This window comes from Dermacentor silvarum, chromosome 4, assembly GCF_013339745.2.
Source record: "Dermacentor silvarum isolate Dsil-2018 chromosome 4, BIME_Dsil_1.4, whole genome shotgun sequence".
Classification (NCBI taxonomy): Eukaryota; Metazoa; Arthropoda; class Arachnida; order Ixodida; family Ixodidae; genus Dermacentor; species Dermacentor silvarum.
Window position 1 is genome coordinate 19,126,656 of NC_051157.2, and position 19,915 is coordinate 19,146,570.

Consider the following 19,915-nt stretch of genomic DNA (forward strand, 5'->3'; position numbering starts at 1 on the left):
AAGTGGATTTTTAGTCCACCACATGGCCTCAGCAGGTGAATAGTATGGATTATATTATCACTGCCTCCCGCAAAGAAATGTCTGCTGCATAGACACACTGTTTCCTGTTCCCCATTATCGTGTGCCTTATTTGGAATGTTATTACCTAGAAGTACATAAGCGTGTCCGTCGAATGATCATTCCTCCAAGGATCAAAACTTTTTTCGTTAAGTTGTATTCGGCAACCTTTCCTGTCAAAACCTGGTTCGGAAAAAGGGGCTGTTCCGTGCCGTAGTCGACAAACTGCCTTTTGTGTCCACGTGCTGAAACGATTGATCACTGTTTTGTAGATTGTCGGGATACCGTGTTCTTCTGGAACATTCTCCAAAGAAACTTTAAAAAATTACACCATCTTCCCGTAGGGGAACCCTGAGTAGTATGTGAAGCAGCCATGGGGTCGACTCAAGGTAGTTTTATCAGCTGTATAAACTTGGACATGCAGCAGCACCAGCAACGCGCAGAACTGTTGTCGACGCCGTCGGCGTTTTGCCCGCGTTCGCACCGAACGCGCGCGGCGTTGGTGACTGTTGCCGGTGCCTTGGGGCGCCTACCGTCGCGCCTCTAACCTAAGCTGATTCGCATTACCGCGCACGGAGCCGCAGGTGTTGCCATTCGTTGCGCAATCCGGAGAGGAGAGGAGCGTCGGAGAGGAGAGAAGGAATGCCGAGAGGAGAGGAGATGAGACAAGAAGAGGAGAGGAGGGGGAGGAGGATGCGCGTGAATGCCGAGAGGAGAGATGAGACAAGGACAGGAAAGGAGGAGGAGAAGGAGGATGCGAATGCGCAGAGGAGAGGAGCGTCAGAGAGGAGAGGAGAGGAGGAATGCCGAGAGGAGAGGAGATGAGACAAGGAGAGGAGGGGGAGGAGGATGCGCATGCGCAGTGCGGGTGTGGACGCCGCATGGCGGATTCAGGGAGGGACATAGCCCCGAGCATAAGATGCTTCGCATCTAAAATATTTAGGTATCACACCATACACAATTAGTTTCCTACCTTTTAAAGATCCCTGTGACCCGCCACCATATGAACATGTTCATGGTACTAGAATGTGTGACAGGCACGCTGAGCCACCGCGAAACACTCGGGCGTTTTTTCAGAAATCTGCTGCCTACGTTCGTAGTGTGTACGCTGCACAAAAAACAGCGCCGGACTGGGTGCCTTTACTGAACGCTTGCACGTGCTTTTCTGACTTTTGAATGTGTTTTCAGTCACCTTAAATTTTAGCAGCGCTTTGTTTTTCGTGTTTTGCTGAACACGAAAACAAAGCTCCCATGCTGCTCCCATGTAAAAAAAAAAAAAAAAAAAAAAAAAAAGTTGATGTTTAGCCCAGTGGGTACGACACTCGGCTTCTGAGCGTGGGATAGTAGGCCCGAAACTGACTACCACCAACGTTTTTCCATTCGAATTAAGGCGAAAGCCTTATATGTCTCATGGTGTGGTCTCCGTTGCAAGGCCGTTTCAAAACCGCTTCTTTTCTTCTTTCTCGGGTTTTACGTGCCAAAACCAGTTCTGATTATGAGTCACGCCGTAGTGGAGTGCTCCGGATTAATTTTGGCCACCTGGAGTTCTTTAACGTGCACTACAACGCAAGCACACGGGCGTTTTTGCATTTCGCCTCCATCGAAATGTGACCGCCGCGGCCGGGATTCGATCCCGCCATCTCGTGCTCAGCAGCGCAACGCCTTAGCTGACTCAGCCACCGTGGCGGGTGTTTCAAAACCGCGTCGTCGACACGAAATGGTCCTCTTAGGATAAGAGGCGATAGTGCACACAATACCGCGATTAAGGGTGAAATAATGATTATAAGAAAGCGAACTAAAGTGATAATGGGTATACAGAGAGGTGAATGAGGTGAATTAAGAGTGAATTGATGGTGAATTAAAGAGGTTTAACTGGGTGATAGGAGTCAAACGAAATGTAATGATGAGATAGAGTGAGCTAATATAATGAAGAGTGAATGAAGGTGAATCAAGTAGTGATAGGGTGAATCAAGTGATGAAAATTGGTAATTTGGGGTAATAGAGCAAACCAAGTGTGATGGAAATAAAGCCACATAATAGAGTGAATGAAGGTGAACCAAGCAGTGAGAGGGTGAATCAAGAGTGAATAAAGTGTGAATTAAGAGTGAATCAAGGGGTTATTGAGTCGGGGAGTAACTTGCAAAAAAAAAAAAACATATGTAAGATCTGAGGGTCTCAGTGAGAGCAACTCAGCAAAAAAAAAAAAAAATGCTGAGTCACGCTTCGAGTTTGGTGAATCATGGGAAGGGTGACTTGCAAAAAAAACATGAAGACTTCAAAAATGGCTAAATTGTGGTTTCAAAGTGATGATGACTCAGCAAAAGAAAAGTGGTCGTCGTGTCATTGGGTTAGCGGCGCTCGGGCTTTCGCCTTCAAGTCGTCTTAGTTGTAGCATAAGGGACCCCTAGTCATTTTTTATACATTAATTTCATTACAGCGATTCGTCTTGCGTGACAGGCGGATGGACGGGTTTCCTCGTTGGGTAGGCATATAAATGCTTACGTATTTAAAAGTAATTCGCGGCCCGTCAGCGAGTTCGTGCAGCTGCACAGACAAGGCCGCACTGGCGTTCTTTAGGAATTGCAAGGAGATGCTGGAGCCTGTAACTTGGCACTGCGGCGACTGCTTGTAATATCAAATAAAACGCAAGAGAAATAACTGATGTATATACAGGTGCTCAGGGCTACAATTCGTAAACTGCAATATGTGTCGTAAAGTAATTAACTCAGAAGATAATTAGTGAATTTCTGTTAATTAGTTGAATATGTGTTTCAATTTCTCGTGATACTAATGTCCGCCTCATCGAATAACCCAGCTCAATGATAAGAATTATGCTACCTGCCGCAGGCTATTTCTAAAAATTCCGTAAAACTTAAAAATGAACACCCTGTACACTGCAAAACAAATTCTTCTTTAAAAAATTTTGCATCCGAATTTAAATTAAATTCTGGAGTTTTACGTTGCCAAAGCCTTAATTTGACTTTGACTTTAATTCTTTAAGCGCGCCCAATGCAGGGTACACGGGCGTTTTTGTATTTCGCCCCCTTCGAAATGCGCACGCCGCTGCCGGGGTTTGATCCCGCGCCCTTTGGCTTAGCAGCGCAGTGTCAAAGCACGACCACGGCGGGTTGCACCTGAATACAAGTACAGAAAGAGAGCGCATGATACCGAGGAGAAAATGTTAAGAAAAACAAAAACAAAACAACAACAAGGGAAGGAAGAGAAGAACGCGAGGCGCAGCTCGCGAGCTGTCGACAAATGCAATCTCGGTTAATCCCCCCATGTACTATACTTGGTGCGTCGTCTTCTCGCTTCGCTATATAGTTATACATAGTGTGCGAAGACCAGTGCCCGTTACCATGATGACGGAGTGGTCGATTAGGCGCCAATTTCACATTCAAGATGGCCCAACTTCAATCCCAGCTGACGCGCTATTTATTTATTTACTTATGTATATAAACGTTCACGGTTTCCATGATAACTGTGTTGACTAAGCCCACACAAATACCTTCAAAATACAAGATCATCGCCTGCGAAAGAATGAGTGAAGCGCGCTTCTCCTTATGACGTCGCGTATTGCAGAGAAGGCAGCTTTGTGGAAAAGACGCAAGACAGGATTAGTTTAGACAGTCTTAAATATATGTATGTATACGTCAGTGTGACGTCATGGACTTCGGAGTACTACCTACTTGAACTTTACGACAGATCTTACTACGATAGCTGTTATTCACCTTTAAACGTCTTCCACCTTCTCTGGCCGTGCTCGCGAGCTCACCCCGACATTGAGCAAGAAAATAACAACTTCGATCAAGCCATCAGGAGTGACCAACTCGCTCCTCAACTCTGGGCAGTCCAGCGAGTCCACGACGCCGCCGCCGAGCTTCGGCTCCCGGTCCCGTCGTGAGAAGCCCACTTCGTAGGGGTCGACGATCCTCTACGACTCGCAGGACCTTTCAATAAAGTTGATTTCATTCATTCATTCATTCATTCATTCATTCATTCATTCATTCATTCATTCATTCATTCATTCATTCATTCATCTTCTTTTGTTTGGGCCGTTTAAGTTCAGTAAAAGTTCTTAAAGTTTACTAAATTAAATCTCTCACTCTTTTAGAATACGATGTAGTTCATCTTTATCGATAAACTCTTATCTAGACTTGAGCAGACGCCGTCAAAATTCTTGCCGTCACGGCGAGGTGGTGCGGGAAATTCAATGTCGCTGCTCGCATTTCGATTTCGCGTGTTTTCTCGCTTACCGCGCCTCCTCTCACGGTAAGAGTGGCTTTTGTGGTATTGTACAAGAGTAATATACTATTACAGCTCAACATATTTTTCTCTGTTGAGTCACTTTGAACAGTGCCGCAGAGAAGACTCTTGTCTTAGGTTTGTCGGAAGTAGTACATGGTATACTCGCTGTCGCATTGTCGTTATTTTTCTTACTTGAAGCCACAAAGGCGGTAGATTTTAGAGTAACATTACTGTCGGTACTGAAGGGCAAGGATAAGTAAATGGCCACAAAGTAAGGACATTATACGAATAATTTGGTTGCTGAAGGGTGTGGCTATAGGGTAAACCCGTAACAATTGCATCCTCGGCGCAGCAGTGCCGTGACCACAAGCTGACGTGGTCACGGTCAGACGTACAGCCGCCGTCAGACTTAATACGAACACAGAAGACATATTTATAGCGGTTAAACTTGTACAACCACTGTATGCAAAGCGCGAACAATAAGTGTTTTGGAAAGAATAGGCATTAAGCTAGTAAATTCAGGTCCAACCCATCCAGAAATCACGAGCACCCCCCGCAGTAGAATCAAGAGGGCGCTTAAGGTGTCTTCGCGCTAAGTACGACGGCAGCTGTACCTGATAGAAGCGATAGCGCCACACATGGTGCACTAATTCAAGCGAGTCGCCTACTTTTGCATCGACGGCCTCACCGCGCAATCACTGCAGTATCGCAATTGACATTACGCAGCATCGTCAGTTCGTTTGATATTTTTTTCCCCAAAGGGGCCTTGCAAAGCCGGTTGATCATGCAGTGACTACTGGTTGTTTGCAAATTACCGCAACTTGGCGATACCCCAGCTTCTATGACATCGCACGACTGCAGGCGACGATCTGTGATAATATAGAAAGGCGAGTTATGAATGTGGCGCAACTTCATATATACTCTCGCCATTTTATCTTTCCGGCAGATCTTCGCCCTGACTAAGAGATTGTGGTCAAAACTGTAAAAAGCTCGGGTATCATGCAGTTAAGCCCATCGCACCTGCCTCTGTGCGACGTCGAGCAAAGTAAGCGTCCTGGTGTGCAAACGTGCCGAAGCAAAATAGTACTGGAACAGCTGTTGAGCTCACCAATGGTGTCCCGCAGTAAATTATTCGCGTCGGCGTTGATATCTACGTCTTGACGGCAGACTGGGCAACTGTATACACTGACGCAGAGGGTGGTAGTGCGTATTGGGTACCAATTCCCTCCTTTCTACGGTATCAGAGGCATTTGCAGGAAACGAATCCACGGCTTATTCGAAAACATCATTTATGTTGGATCAGCTGTCGCTAAGGGTAGTGTGTAAGAGTCAGTTCTTCTTCTTCTTTTTTTTTTTTCCTTTTCTGTTTGCGACAAGCTTTATTGCCTTCCCCCCCTGCTCGGCTGTGCGTCGATTGTTGGGCTTTATTACCCAGCTTGCCTGGATAATCCAGTGCATTGGGCTCGTGCAGTCGTTACGACCAATCATCCAGAGAGATTAGTTCCGCTTACAGAAATAGAATTCGGACCTGACGCTCTGATCAGAATGGCTTGTAAAATTTGTCAGACGTCTCACGTTTTCTTGGATTCTGTTGGCACCGTAATGTTTTTCTTACCAAGAAGGAAAAAAAAGAAAAGAAAAAGAAATAGCGATCCATTCGACCTGCCTTCTCGCATTTATATGCCCATCGGCGTGCCGACATTTTAAACTGGCCAGAGATACTATTCTGGACACTGTAGAGTTCTGCCACATTCTCTTACTTGTATCTTGTCTTCTCTGATTTGCTCAAAATGCCTTCGTGGAGGAATTCGACAACATGGAGGAATTCGACAATATTAAGGGATTCTATTCTGGACATCGGCGAATTCGGGATCAGGGGCCGAATTCACAAGGCATATCGTTTGTAAGAGTTCTTTTGCATTGGTCGACAGCCTTCGCTAATGATGTGTTCAGCATCAGGATTGGCTGGAAGTTGCTCTAACGAACAATTTTATACGTAGGAGCTTTTTATTTTTTTGAAATACGGGCCCTTATTATTTTTTTTTCTAAAAGCATGATTGCAATAACTTTCTGCACAAATGCCTAATAATTGCGAATTGCATCATTTATATCGCAATATTTTGTTGAAAGTGGACAATTTGTAAAGTTGCAAAGTTGTCTGAAGGCAGAATGACGAATTTTAGGCAGATCCATGCGTGGAACTGCCTATCCATGCTGTGCCAATCCATGTCTATTTGCCTATAGCCGTGCCAAGTCCACGTGCGTATTGGCACAGCTATAAAATACACGACTTTATTTTAGCGGTCACGAGAGACACGACTGGACGACACGACGCCTAGCGCGTGACGCCACCTGGTTACCGTGGCAACAGTGTAGGCACGCCACGCCCGGCCATCTCTTGCGTCAACCGGCGTGTCGTCAGCGCCCGCCGCAGAGAGGCCGAGAGTCTTGACCCTTGCCGATGGCTGAACCGCGTTGTCGGCCAAAGCGAGATAAGCCCTGCCGTATAGGGTGCGTCCGGATGTGCTCGCTCGACCAGACGCGCCGATGCCACGTCGCGCTGACGCAGGGAAGCAGTTTTACAGGCCGCGCGGCGGTCGGACAGCGGCCGACAGTGTCGTTGCCACCGCTCTCAGCAAAGCGCAGCGTTGCCGGGGCTAATAATAAGATGATGGGTTTAACGCCCCGCTCCGGCCTTAAGTACCCGTTGAGGGAAAAAAGTGAAATGGAACTCGTGAGCATACGATGTACTTGCATGCTGTCGCTCGTACATTTTGCGCGCGCCTCAAGAGTACAGCTATAGTACATGGCTTGTCAGTTGAGGCAATATATTTGAAAGTAATTACTGAGGACACCGAGGATTGGGGAATGACAGACCTTGACCAGGGGTCACAAAAAAAAAATGGAGTACTTACACTATAGAACTCTTTGTAAGAGCAAGTGCCAACTAATCGTGATGTCGAACGTAACATTAATGAAGGCGATCGGTCAGTGGTAAACTGCACTTAAAGGGATTTGTGAATACGGGCTCTTGTGCATGAAAAAGAATAGGTTGCTCTGAGGGGGCCGGGTAAACTTGGTGGAGTGGAGAGATCCTACCTTTGCTCCGTCTCGCTGCCTTTTTTATCTCTCTTATCAGCGTTGGTGCACGATAAGAGTGATAAGTGACATGCTAACGTCACATGTAAATCACTCTCACAGGTGGAATGGGACGCTCGGGCGGAGCAAGTGCCGGCATGCCCTTGCAAGGCTAGGTTCGTCCACAGCTAGCACCATCCTTTGCATCTATTTTTCTAAGTATTTTTCTAAGACTAATAGACAGAAGTATGCATGTATGCGACGCGAAGACCAGCTCAATGTGGTTGCCGACGATTTGGGTGACGGCTAATCAATGCAAATGCAATCCGACTGATTTCATTTATGAGCGAATACGTATTGCGAGTGAAGCATACAAATTTATAGGCGTTCGAAACCGTGAAACCATAGAAGGTGAGCGGACATGTTCAGCGGATTTAACACATTCAGGGGGATAACCTCTGCTGGCTGCGTATCAAATCTGTTTTGCGAATACGCGTTCCATTCACCTGAGAGCGCAAAGGCAATGAAAAAAAGCCTCAAATTCGCACTGGACTATTGAGCCAGCCTGAGTGGGAAGTGCCAGATTAACTTATAACATGAGGAGTTCTTTCATATGTACCAAGGTTTGATCACAAAGGTGTGTTTTTTTTTTCTTTTTTTTTTACTTAGAGATGAAGCCTCCACGCCTGGGAAACGAGCACGTGATGATGCCCCAATCAATCAATCAATCAAGCGCGTTTGGCAACGCCAACGCAGGAAAATTATACCTGTATGTGTCAGCTGTTGAAAAAGTTTTTTTATTATTATTTTAGGTATTATTATTTTAGGTTTAGGTTGACTTAGGGTTAACTTCACCTTTAGGCACACGACAAGCAACCAAACAAAAAATCATCATGAGGGTCACTGTAGTGAGGAACTCCGGATTAATTTTGACCACCTAGATCAAGAAATTAGGTGGTCAAATTAAGCTAAATCTAAGTACTTGAGCGTTTTTGCAATTCGCCCCCATCGAAACCCGGCCGCTGCAGGCGGGAGTCGAACATGCGACCTCGTTCTTATCGCAGTGCAATGCCACAGCCGCCAGGTGGTTCTACATATTATGATAAATATTTTATTCAAATACGTCTTATCAGACTCTCTGTGATGAATGTCGTCCTCACAGACGACGCCTATAACTGTGCTTTGGAGTTCGTGAAGTTACGTAATGCCTTCTGTCACAGAAGCCGGTTTTCGGGCTATTATTAAAAATGACGAATTATAAAACTGATATGCTGCACGATCTGCCGTGAATACACCTTACTTGACGAATGTGCATGCATAGATTATAAACCTAGAAAGCACTGACAACCTTAAATTTCTTAAATTTTATTTTGCTGTTGCCTTAATAAAGTCGTTTTTAAAAACATGTAAGAAACGCGTTTCGCTGTTGCATACTGCTTTGTAAACGTCACCACTTTCTTGGGAACTGTAGTCTGTTCTGTTACCTCTGTGTGTGCGTGTACTTTTCACACAGCCATGTTTAACCACTACGATAGACCGACTTAATTATTTAAGTTATAGCACGCTACCGCTAAGAAAGTGATGTGGAAGTTAATAACAGTGATATGCAGACTGAGCAATCAGAAATCGTCGCTGCATGCCCTATCGCTTCTTTAGCTTAAAGGTGCTCTTTGTTCACACGCGACAGGTTTGTGAGCATTGCAATCATGGCACGAAAGTGCGTAGTCACTTGAGGTTTTATTCTTTTCTTTCTTTTTAAATGTCGCAGACTTTCTTGAGGACGCGAAAAAATGATTGCCTAATAAGCAGGAAGGTAAATATTGACAAATCGCACGATCCCAGAACTTTATCAAAGTGTACAATTGGGCGAGTTGTAACATTTCAGCACATTTCAGCAGTTAAATCGTTTCAGTACGGATATTTCTGTATGCATATTCCATCAAAGTCATGCATTAAATTATCTGCGCATATTGTTCAAAGCCGCGCATTGAAATTCCCATTTACATTGACCTGCTGATCCGCACAACCTAGGTTCAGTTCATCACGGACGCCTTTTCTAATTAACCTTGTACGCCGCTTGGTGCAATAAGAATCAGAGTCCACCGAAGTGTTCAACTCAGGCAAAATATACGGATAAGCCCCACTTATGCCATAGAACAGTGACAATCTTCTCCGAGTTAAAAGAGAGTCTACTTTGGTGAGAGCTTTAACGTCTTATTTATTTACCTATTTATTTATTTACAGAATATTTAAAACTTAGTTTCTTATTTAAAACTTAGTTTCGCTTCGCAACCTAAGTTGGAGAGCGGAAGATTTAATTCCAGGTCTAAGCCGCAGTGTATCCCAGGGGCACGAAAGGCAGATGGTTCTTATGACTGCGAGACTTTCTTGTAACGAGCAACGGTCGCCATGGAAACAACCGCGGGTGATCAGGTTAGCCTACCGAGAACGCCGAGCGATGTGTGCACCACGTCTGGTTTAGGTTTATACCCTGCTGGACCAGACTTCAAACAGTTATTCGCAGGCACTCGCGGCGTTATAAGCGAGTTAGCCACTTCGCCTCACGCGGACGTCGCGTCTTCCCCGACCAGTGAGGCGTGCGGGTTCGTACTGCCTCCAGCCACGATACATCGCGTGAAACACGCCATCTCTGAGTTGTTCGGCCATCTTCAGCTGGAACGCCGCCGTCTTCTATAGACATCAACAAGTTTGGAGGTAACCATTGGATGGAATGAGAGGAAGAAGGAGTGAACAAACTTTGATCGTCGACGGCCTGCTCAATTTGCTCTGAAAATGATAAAAAGATTCATCTTGGCGCTTTCATCACAAGAACGCGGGAACATGGACAGGAAAAAAAGGAAAGAAGGAGATTGACCGAAAGCCAAGAAAAGCATGCGCCGTTGTTTGGAGAGAAATGAGTGGCACTCACAACCAGAGTTCCGGCCAGCAAGCATTTTCGGCAGCCGAATGCGGAGGTAAATTGCGGTGCAAGCGAGAAAGAAATGGACAGACGTCATTGTTTCACCATCGCCGACTTCTTACCGGTGAATAAATGAGAGGAAATTGTCGCCAGGGGTCATGGCTCCCCAGCGATACGGACATCACTGAGGCGAATCACGCTACAGGTCGGCGCTGTTAGTTAGGCCCAACTTCCTATATTGATGGGTCCATATAGGTATCGTGGACAAATTACTTACAGCGGCGCAACTGAGACGCTGCTTTGGAATGGGACCGCCGAGTCGTCGCATCAACTTTCGGCACGCGGGCCCAATTGCTTCCGTGGCGCTGCTGTGCCATTTTCTTGGGACAATGCGATAGCGCTCGTGAAGAAAATAGCGGGAAAGCGATCTGCATGCTGCCAAGTATCGTCAATTGCCTTCGCTAAAAACTCAAATGTGCTGTTACTGGCCTCGAAATCATCACATAAGTGACACAGTAACAGATGATATATTCATCAATGAATTAATTCAAAGAGCGAGATGCCGGTAACATTGATGGTGATCTCTATTTTTATTATTCACTTTTTAGAATCGTTAGATTATATTGTGCGTATCATTGTAATTGTTACAGAATGTATAAATGAAATCTACCGTGCCAATCAGTCGTTAAATTATCATTCGTAATTCGACAGCGAACAAGTGGTATATGCACGTGACACTTATTTCTGTATTCCAAAATGGCGTATCTGCACAGATAATGCTAGTGCAGCCCAGGATTCAGTACGAAGCCACATTCCTTTCCATATTTACGTGAACGTCCTTTCCCAGTGAAACTAATGAAACTGCATTATTTACATGCGGGACATGCATACCATTATTTAGCTGCGAATCATATACTTCCATCAACGTTAACAACTCTGTTTACCACCATATCAATGGTGATTTGGTTGCTTCTCCGTTTGAATAGACAGCCACTGGCAGCACTGCGTGTACACGTTTCCGTTGAATTAAAACAGCAGTACAGTCGCGGTGAACTGGGCTACCGTTAAACGTAATGTGAAAAGCGGCATGAGCTGTTACGTTCCTGTGAAGACCTCGCCCAAACCACTTCTTCGATTTATTACGTCTTCATTCGTAGATCATCTAAGCTATTGCGGACAACGCGATACAACAGCTAACTTACGCATCATCCCCAGTTCAGGCAGCACCTCCTCTATTTTTTTCAATGCCAGTGCAATCGCTCGCTCTGAAATGGGAGCGCACCAACGCGAGAGGGTACGACTGCTTGCGTCGTTCCGTGGGAGATGCGGAAAACGCTTCACACGTCTGTCAGGATTACTTCCTCCGATTTCCGTCGTGAGGCGCCACCAAGAGGGTACTCTCCCCCACGATCGTAAAGCAGGCGCGAACGCTAGCCGCCGGGGGAGAGTAGGAAAGAGCGATCGGACCGTTGAATCGGCCGCATCTGGCTGGCATTGAAAAATAGAGGAGGCGCTGGTTCAGGACGGTCCAGAACCAAGCGATACGAATCACAAACTTTAACAGCCTTATTTACCTATGCCTAATAGCACGTCCCCGCTTCAGCATTCTCATAACATGAGCGTGCCTATGCGCCCGCGTGCGCCTGCGCGCGTGTATGTGCGATTTATTCTGATGACATTGCAAATATTGGCAATTGTTGTGTCGCCGGCTTCTCCACAAAGAATAGATTGTCCAATGAGCAAAGGATGATAATATGAGGTGATATGTGTCTGTCATATTTTGTATTTTGTAATCACTCTCCGATTATTATATAATTTGTCATCAGCTGTAAGAACAGGAAGTGTCTGTCGATCATTCCAAGAAGACCATCTTTTGCGTACATTCGAACGCCTCTACAACGAAATAACCTGTATAACGAAGGAATAATTCTGTCCCGGTTTTATTGTGAGTTGCGCGGTGAGCGACCTTTACAACGAATCGACCTGTATAACGAATCATTTCGGAGACTCAAGCACTTCGTTATAAAGGCGTTCGATTGTACATATTCTGTGCACTGTGTTTTCATGTTATCCAAAATAAATTGAAGTTAAATTAATTTATTTTCGCCCTACTTACAACAAAACTGCCACCCAGGGAGACGGGCCTGTTGTGAAAAAAAAAAAAAAAGAAACAAAGACAAACATCTGCACTGCGGGCGTGACTGAACCGGTGTGCGTGCACGTGCATGCACCATCTCTGTAGCACCGGCGCTCATTGTTCAGTAACGACAGGCTTCTGAGGCCTGTGTTAAACGGATAATCCGTTTGACGACGAGCAGGAGCTCTCCTACAGAGCCGACCAGGTTAACTTCAGTGTTTTTGGTCTCCTTGTCTAACTAAGGTAGTGGCTTTGAATGTCGGCTCTTAGTTTGTCACTCGCGATCATCTAGTGCTGGCCGCGCGAAATATAACGGCTAGATTTCATATTTAAGCTTGGGCCGTCACATGCTGCCTGACCTGAAGTCGAGCTTTCCACTGTAACATTAAAAATCAATAGAGAAATGTTGAAACAAAATTAGATGTGCGCACTGGCGTACACAGAAGCGTATGTGAAAATCAGTTGAACGTCTTCGGAAAGTAGCCGAAATATTTTCTCTTGTGTGTGTGTGTGTGTGTGTGTGTGTGTGTGTGTGGTGTGTGTGTGTGTGTGTGTGTGTGTGTGTGTGTGTGTGTGTGTGTGTGTGTGTGTGTGTGGTGTGTGTGTGTGTGTGTGTGTGTGTGTGTGTGTGTGTGTGTGTGTGTGTGTGTGTGTGTGTGTGTGTGTGTGGTGTGTGTGTGTGTGTGTGTGTGTGTGTGTGTGTGTGTGTGTGTGTGTGTGTGTGTGTGTGTGTGTGTGTGTGTGTGTGTGTGTGTGTGTGTGTGTGTGTGTGTGTGTGTGTGTGTGTGTGTGTGTGTGTGTGTGTGTGTGTGTGTGTGTGTGTGTGTGTGTGTGTGTGTGTGTGTGTGTGTGTGTGTGTGTGTGGTGTGTGTGTGTGTGTGTGTGTGTGTGTGTGTGTGCGCGCGCATGTTGCAACTGCTGATCTCTGCAAAATTCACGAGGACGATTCCTAAGCCTTGTTTTTTGTCAAGAGGCTTTTAAAAGGAGCCCAGAAAGCTACGACTATTGATCCAGGGCTGCTTTCAGTGTCTCATAGAGACAAGTACAAATAGAAATGGGAGCCTTCAGTAGCCAACTTTGTGCAGGAGCGCGCTAAGAGACAATCAACACGAGATTACGAAACGTGCGTGTCACTACCGCTGTACCGACAGCCGAAATTCTATATGGCTGAGGATTCCACAATATACGAGGTCTGTCCCAAAAGATCGTGCAGTAGATTAAAAAAATCATTTCACAAACTTTCATTACGGGAATGTGGTCACCTTAAAGATATTCCCCAACACACTGGTCCTACCTTTTCTTCCTTTTCTGGAAGCTCCCTTGAAAGTTCTCTTCTGTTAAGTATTTCAGCAGCGATGTCGCTTCCTTTCAAACGGTTGTCACATCCCCGAAATTCTGCCTCTAGAGCACCGGTTTGCATCTGATGAGAAAAAAAAAAAAGACTCGGGGGGCTAAATCCGGCGAGTAGGGAGGGTGTTCCAGCCCAGTGATGGAATTGCATGCCAAAAACACGCACTATCAACACAGAGTGCGCAGGGGCATTCTCGTGGCGCAGAAACCAGCGCCCCTCTTTCGACAAATTTGGTAGCACGCGGCGCACAGGGTCTTTCCATTTGCTTCCGAACCTCCACGTAGAAAGCTGCATTGATAGTTTAACCTGAAGGCACAAATTCAGGGTGCACAATTTTATGAGAAAAAAAAAAAAAAACACGATCAAACACTGACTGCTTTTGCTTTGTTCTCCCATGCTTTTTTTTTTTATTGCGATAGCAATTATATGGACACTCAAAAGCAGATTTCTGCCGTCGGCGTCGCCGTCGCCGTCGGCGTCGCCGTGAGGTTCCGTATGACGTCAATGGAGATGAAATCGTGGCCGCGCGCCGCCGAACGCTGTATGTGCGAGTGAAAGGGCGCGAGGGGCGCGTCTTTCACGGGGAGTGAACGCACGGCGGAGAACAAACGCGCGTTCTGCGCCGTGCTTCCTTAAGGGCTGCAGAAGTAGGCGTCTCTTTCCTCCTTTACAATCACCATATATGTAGAGCAAACGCGCCTTCTTCCGATGCGCGAGAGGCCGTGGGGGAGGGGGGGAAGGGGGAGGGAAGGGAGGAGACGTTTAGCTGCGGCACCAAGTGCCTATTTATATCAGAGGCTCCGGCAACTGTCACCAACGCCGCACGCATGTTGAGCGAACGCGGGCAAAATGCCGACGGCGTCGACAACAGTTCGGCGCGTTGCCGGTGCTGCTGCATGTCCAAGTTTATACAGCTGATAAAGCTAATATCATTACTCCGTATATCTCTCTACAAATTCGCTATCGCAATTGATGCTTCACCTTTCAGGTGAAACTGCGACAACTTTTTTTTTTTTTTTTTTTTTTTTGGCCACGGCTCATCTTTTAACACTACTTGCTCTGCGACTTCTGCTCGATGTAGTATTCGGAAATTCTTCACCGGTGACGACCCTTTGCAAGAGTTAATCGCTGTCGTCTGAGGTTTTCCAATCTTGCAACATTCTTTTCATCGCAACTTTTGCTCAGGAATCAGCAGTTTCGGCAGTATCTTGACGCAAACATGTTTCCTTTCCAAATTTTCAGTCAAAATCCGGCGAACGGATGAATTTGGATGAATTTCCAAACCGAGCGCTTCCGAAATCATTTTAACAGTCATTCGCCGCTCACTGAGCACAGGAGAACGCACACGATCGGTGTTTTCATCTTCGCACGAGGCGGAGGGGCATCCTGATCTTGCATCGTCCTTGGGGTCCTCACGGCCTTCCCGAAAACGTTGAACCCACTTGAACACAGTACTTTTTAAGGCAATTTTTTTTTCGTAGGCCTTTTGCAATATTTGACGAATTCCTGCACCACTTTTGTCCAATTAACAAAAAAGTTTATATTAATCCTTTGTTCCGTCTGTTCGTCGATCGCCATTTTGACAAAGACTAGAAGAAGTATTTTGCACAAAAAGTGCACGCATAAAATTCTGCATAGCATTCTTCTGCATTCTGCTTAGCCTTGTCACATAGCAGTCCGGCTCGCACTAGATGCAAACTCTTTTCGAGTGGAGAGAGCAAGAGCCTCTCCCACTTTTTTGCTGACTCACTGCATCGACTTTTGGGGCAGACCTCGTAGTTGCAATGTGTGTCACAGAAAGGCACACCAAAAAAAAAAAGACAGCAGACTGGTGCGACCTGAAAGAATCACAATACAATTTCCAGCGAAGCTGTGCCTTTTGAAAAGTGGCAATCAGAATTTCAGTTGCTTGTAATTAAAACATACTTCAAAAGTTGCCCACATATGACTCGCGCGTTTGAAAACTTGTTCGCATATAGCGCTTTCGAGCACCTGTTAAAGAATTTTTACAAAAGAAGTAATTCATCCACACAGATTTCCCTTTGCGAGGACATCTGCCATAACTGGCCTTCCAGGGAAGCGCGTAAACCTCGTAAGTGTTTTATAAAACGCCTCTAAATTGATCGAACACGAAGATTTAGCAATATATATCTAACGCCTACTTAATACATGCACACTTCAAAATTCACCTGCATATTCTCCCTAACATTCTTCACACTTCCTCAAAATATAAACTTTGCGAGTGATCTAGTTTTCTCAGAAAACCATGAAAACAGGCATAAAGCGTTCTTGAGGTGCACGCTCTAGTCGCACTTCTAACGTTTTTGAGCGCTTCTATAGCTTCGCTGTAAAACAACAGTACAAGGGAAGATGCAGGTGTGTCGGGACTGTCACGGACTATCACAACACTACAACAGAGGATCTGTACATGCGTGAAATATTGTTCGCATACTATTGTTACTATTTAGCAGTTTCGACTGCTGGGTTGGTTTGTTCGTTGAGGTGTTTGTTACAGGCGGTCATAGCCGGGCGCAGTTTAGGCCGGTATAGTTCCTCCGCTTATGTATCTCTATTCCGTTGTTCAGAAACGTGTTGCCACGTGTCCATGAGTTCAGGTTGACGTATATCTGCGAGTAGAAGCCGTGAAACCTCCTATATCGCACTATCCTCGGTAGTTCGGGGAACACATATATGCAGCCCAAACGCATATTGAAAACCTCTTCGCAAGTTGTCAAACAAAGTCGTCGTGTCGACACTGTAGCGCCGGCAGGATCCGAATGAAACCTATTTCCTTGGATTACTAGCATAACGAAAAAAAAAATTCTCCCACTTTCAGACGCCCAAACCGAAGCGTCGGGCGATCTACAGTTTAGAAACTAACGAGGAAGACATTTCGGAACAATGCAAACACGAGAAAGGCAAAAATTTCAGCAAGTCGTCATAATCGCTTAGTGACTTTTCGCTAAAGATGAAGTGTTTTGGGTTACTATATAAACCTGGTTACTATATAAACTCCCCCCCCAAACAAGTAATAAAATAGAAAAAGAAAGAAACTTATCAACACTGATTGCTGTCAATATTTTCGCGGAGCACTTTCAAAGATAACACTTAACGCATAACTAATTCGTTAGAGCTGTTTCAAAAATCACGACAACTGTGAACGTGGCAAGATCGCTGTCCTGATATGCGCACAAACGAAAACACCTTTACGAAACAAGAGCTCGATTCGGTGATTCCCGCACAACCCGACCGGTGTCTTACCTCCTATCATCGGCACCAGAGTCAGCATGTTGGGCTCGCGGGCTGTACACATCTCACACACAGTTCACGACGACTCTGCCATCTAGCTGTCCTTACATATCCAGTCGAACGATCGCAATCCGGAAAGGAATGCGTAACCACAGGCCAATGCGCGTCGCTGTTCTTCAAAGTAAACCCACGAAGCATAACCGATCACATCGGAGTGAGATGTCATACAGATGGAGCTTTTGAATGTGCATGAGTGTACCAGGACACACGTCGGCACATTTTCTTGCTCTTTCTGTCCTCTGGCTGCAACAGAAAAAAAGTAAACAACTTTCGGGACGAAAAGAGAGAAAAAAATTGCCCGTGCATCCTGTCTGCAGGAAAAAGAAAAGAAGCCAGGGGGTGATCGAACTGACACGAACTACACGCCCAAAGCACAGCGAAACCGCGCTGCAACTGCCGCAAAATTAGTGGCTGCAGGAGTTTTCTTTCCTCTTTTATCTCTTCTTTCTTTTCTTTTCTTTTTTCTCGCTAGATCCACATCCCGGTTCGGGTCAACGCGTCCGCGCCTGGGTGCCAATCCTCTAACTACACGATATCCTCGGAAGGTCTGATTTCAGCGTTCGCGAATGCGTCCGGAGCGACAACTCGTCAGTTACCACGAGAAAAAAAAAACTGATAAATGGAGAGATAAGGAAAATGCTTGTCACATATGTCCTACTGTTTGTAACCCGAAGGGCGTGTTTCCCAGATAACGCGAGAAGTTCACAGAATGAACCTGGCGGACAGCGAAGCGACAGTCCCGCAGCGTTTTTGCCCGTTTCCGCGCTAATCAGGCAGTGCAATCACCCCTCCCGATTGCTACAGAGACAAGTGTCGCAGCTGCGCTTGACGCCAGCTCCGCTGGGTCAACGCCGCGTGTTAGTAAAACAAACAGCGCGGCAGCATGTTGTGCGAGGGCGGCTCACTCGGAGCGAGTTTGAAGACGGTGGCTTTTCCGAGGACTCCTTCGACTTTCTCGAGACTACACGTTTCGCAATATCTGGACAAAATGCCTGACAAACACAAATGCGCGCAGTAATCAGGCTTGCACAGGTCCGTCGAATGGGCACAATAAATGAGCCTGTTTCACATTATGTTCTTGCTAATTAGCCGATTATGCATTCATTTCAATATATATATATATATATATATATATATATATATATATATATATATATATATATATATATATATATATATATATATTGCCAAGTCTTATGCCGAGACTACCGACCGAACCAGTCGCAGACAACAGCAGCAGCCAAGCCAAACAAGGATGGAATAGGCAAATAAAAGTGCGCTTTAATATAAATGGGATTGGTCAGCGCAGTCTTGTTATGTTGAAACCCGCGTGCTCATAACGACGGTGGTGCCACTTACAATACTTCACCTTTGCTCATTGCTTGCGGCAACAAACGGCGACGGTTACGAGCGAGCCCAACCGAGAAAACAAGCAAATTGGCCAGGAGGCAATTACGCGTGAAATGCGCAAGTTGAAGACTGAATGGCATTCAAGAGCGTTCAGTTACGATCGATTGAATCGGCAGTGCGGTGTTTACGGCCCACCGTGCGCCGGCTAGATTGCCTGGCTACCCGACACCCGAGTCTAGACAGAAGGTCGGCTGGAAAACATTTCAAGCCTTCGAGCAGCGCGAGACACAATTCGCATGAGCGTCTCGGCAGCGCGCGTGACCATGGCGACCTTATATTGTTTCTAACGATAACGTGGCGCTGAAGTGCAATCTTTCTCTCGCAAAACAGTCCGCCAAAACGGCATTCAAAATCCGCTAGAACCCGCGCGATACCTTTGTGAATAAACGAATCTCTTCTGCGGGAATCAAGGCCTGTATATATAATGTGAGGATTCTTTTCGCTCGATTCTATTTCTTTCTTCTCAACCGTCGTTCGCGGTCGACAAATCCCGGTGATAACATGAGGGCAGCCTCACTCGAACCACACACAGAAAGCGAAAAAGAATATAATTGGAATAGAATCATTGCATTATATATCGTCATGAAAGGGTACGATTAGCACGGAGGTACACGAATTCTTCAACAGCGAAGCGTTGTTTTCAGTGAACCCGTACTGGGATTCGACTCTCGAGTGGATGACAATGTTTCCCGTTCATATTTTTTTAATGCGCTAAAAATCTTCTAGTGAAAAAACAAGAACAAAAGAACAAGTAAGGTAAAATGCGGTGAGCAACAATTATAATTGTGGGTGTGTAAACCGCTATCCCTTCTCATGATCAGGGTCACTAGAAGGAAATTCATAGAATAAAAAATGGGTTGGAGTGCATACGGCAGGCATTGCCAAATCCTGGCTGGGAGCTTACCACTGTCATTGAAAACAAAAGTGTACAATCATTGCATTCTAACGGGGCTAACATATGGGGCAGAAACTTGGAGGTTAACAAAGAACCTCGAGAACAAGTTAAGGACAGCGCAAAGAGCGCTGGAACGAAAAATGTTAGGCGTTTTGTTAAGAGACAGGAATAGAGCGGTGTGGACCAGAGAGCAAACTGGGATTGCCGCTATTCTAGTTGACATCAGGAGAAAAAAAATGGGGCTGGGCAGACCATGTAATGCGTAGGGCATAGACCGGTGGACCTTTAGACTCACCGAATTGGTGCCAAGGAAAGGGAAGCGCAGTCGAGGACGGCAGAAAATTAGGTGGGGTAATGAAATTAGAAAATTTGCAGGCGCAAGTTGGGATCACCTAGAGCAAGACAGGGGTAATTGGAAATCGCTGGTATAGAATCCTTCGTCCTCCAGTGGACATAAACCAGGATGATGATGATGATGATGATGATGATGATGATGATGATGATGATACC

General features: G+C 45.7%; 1 protein-coding gene across 1 annotated transcript in view; it reads right to left on the reverse strand.

The window, feature by feature from the left end:
* LOC119449569 (zinc finger CCCH domain-containing protein 11A) overlaps positions 1-19,915 on the reverse strand; it is a 209,688-nt gene that overhangs the window by 99,150 nt on the left and 90,623 nt on the right. The gene's annotated exons all lie outside the window — the stretch shown is intronic.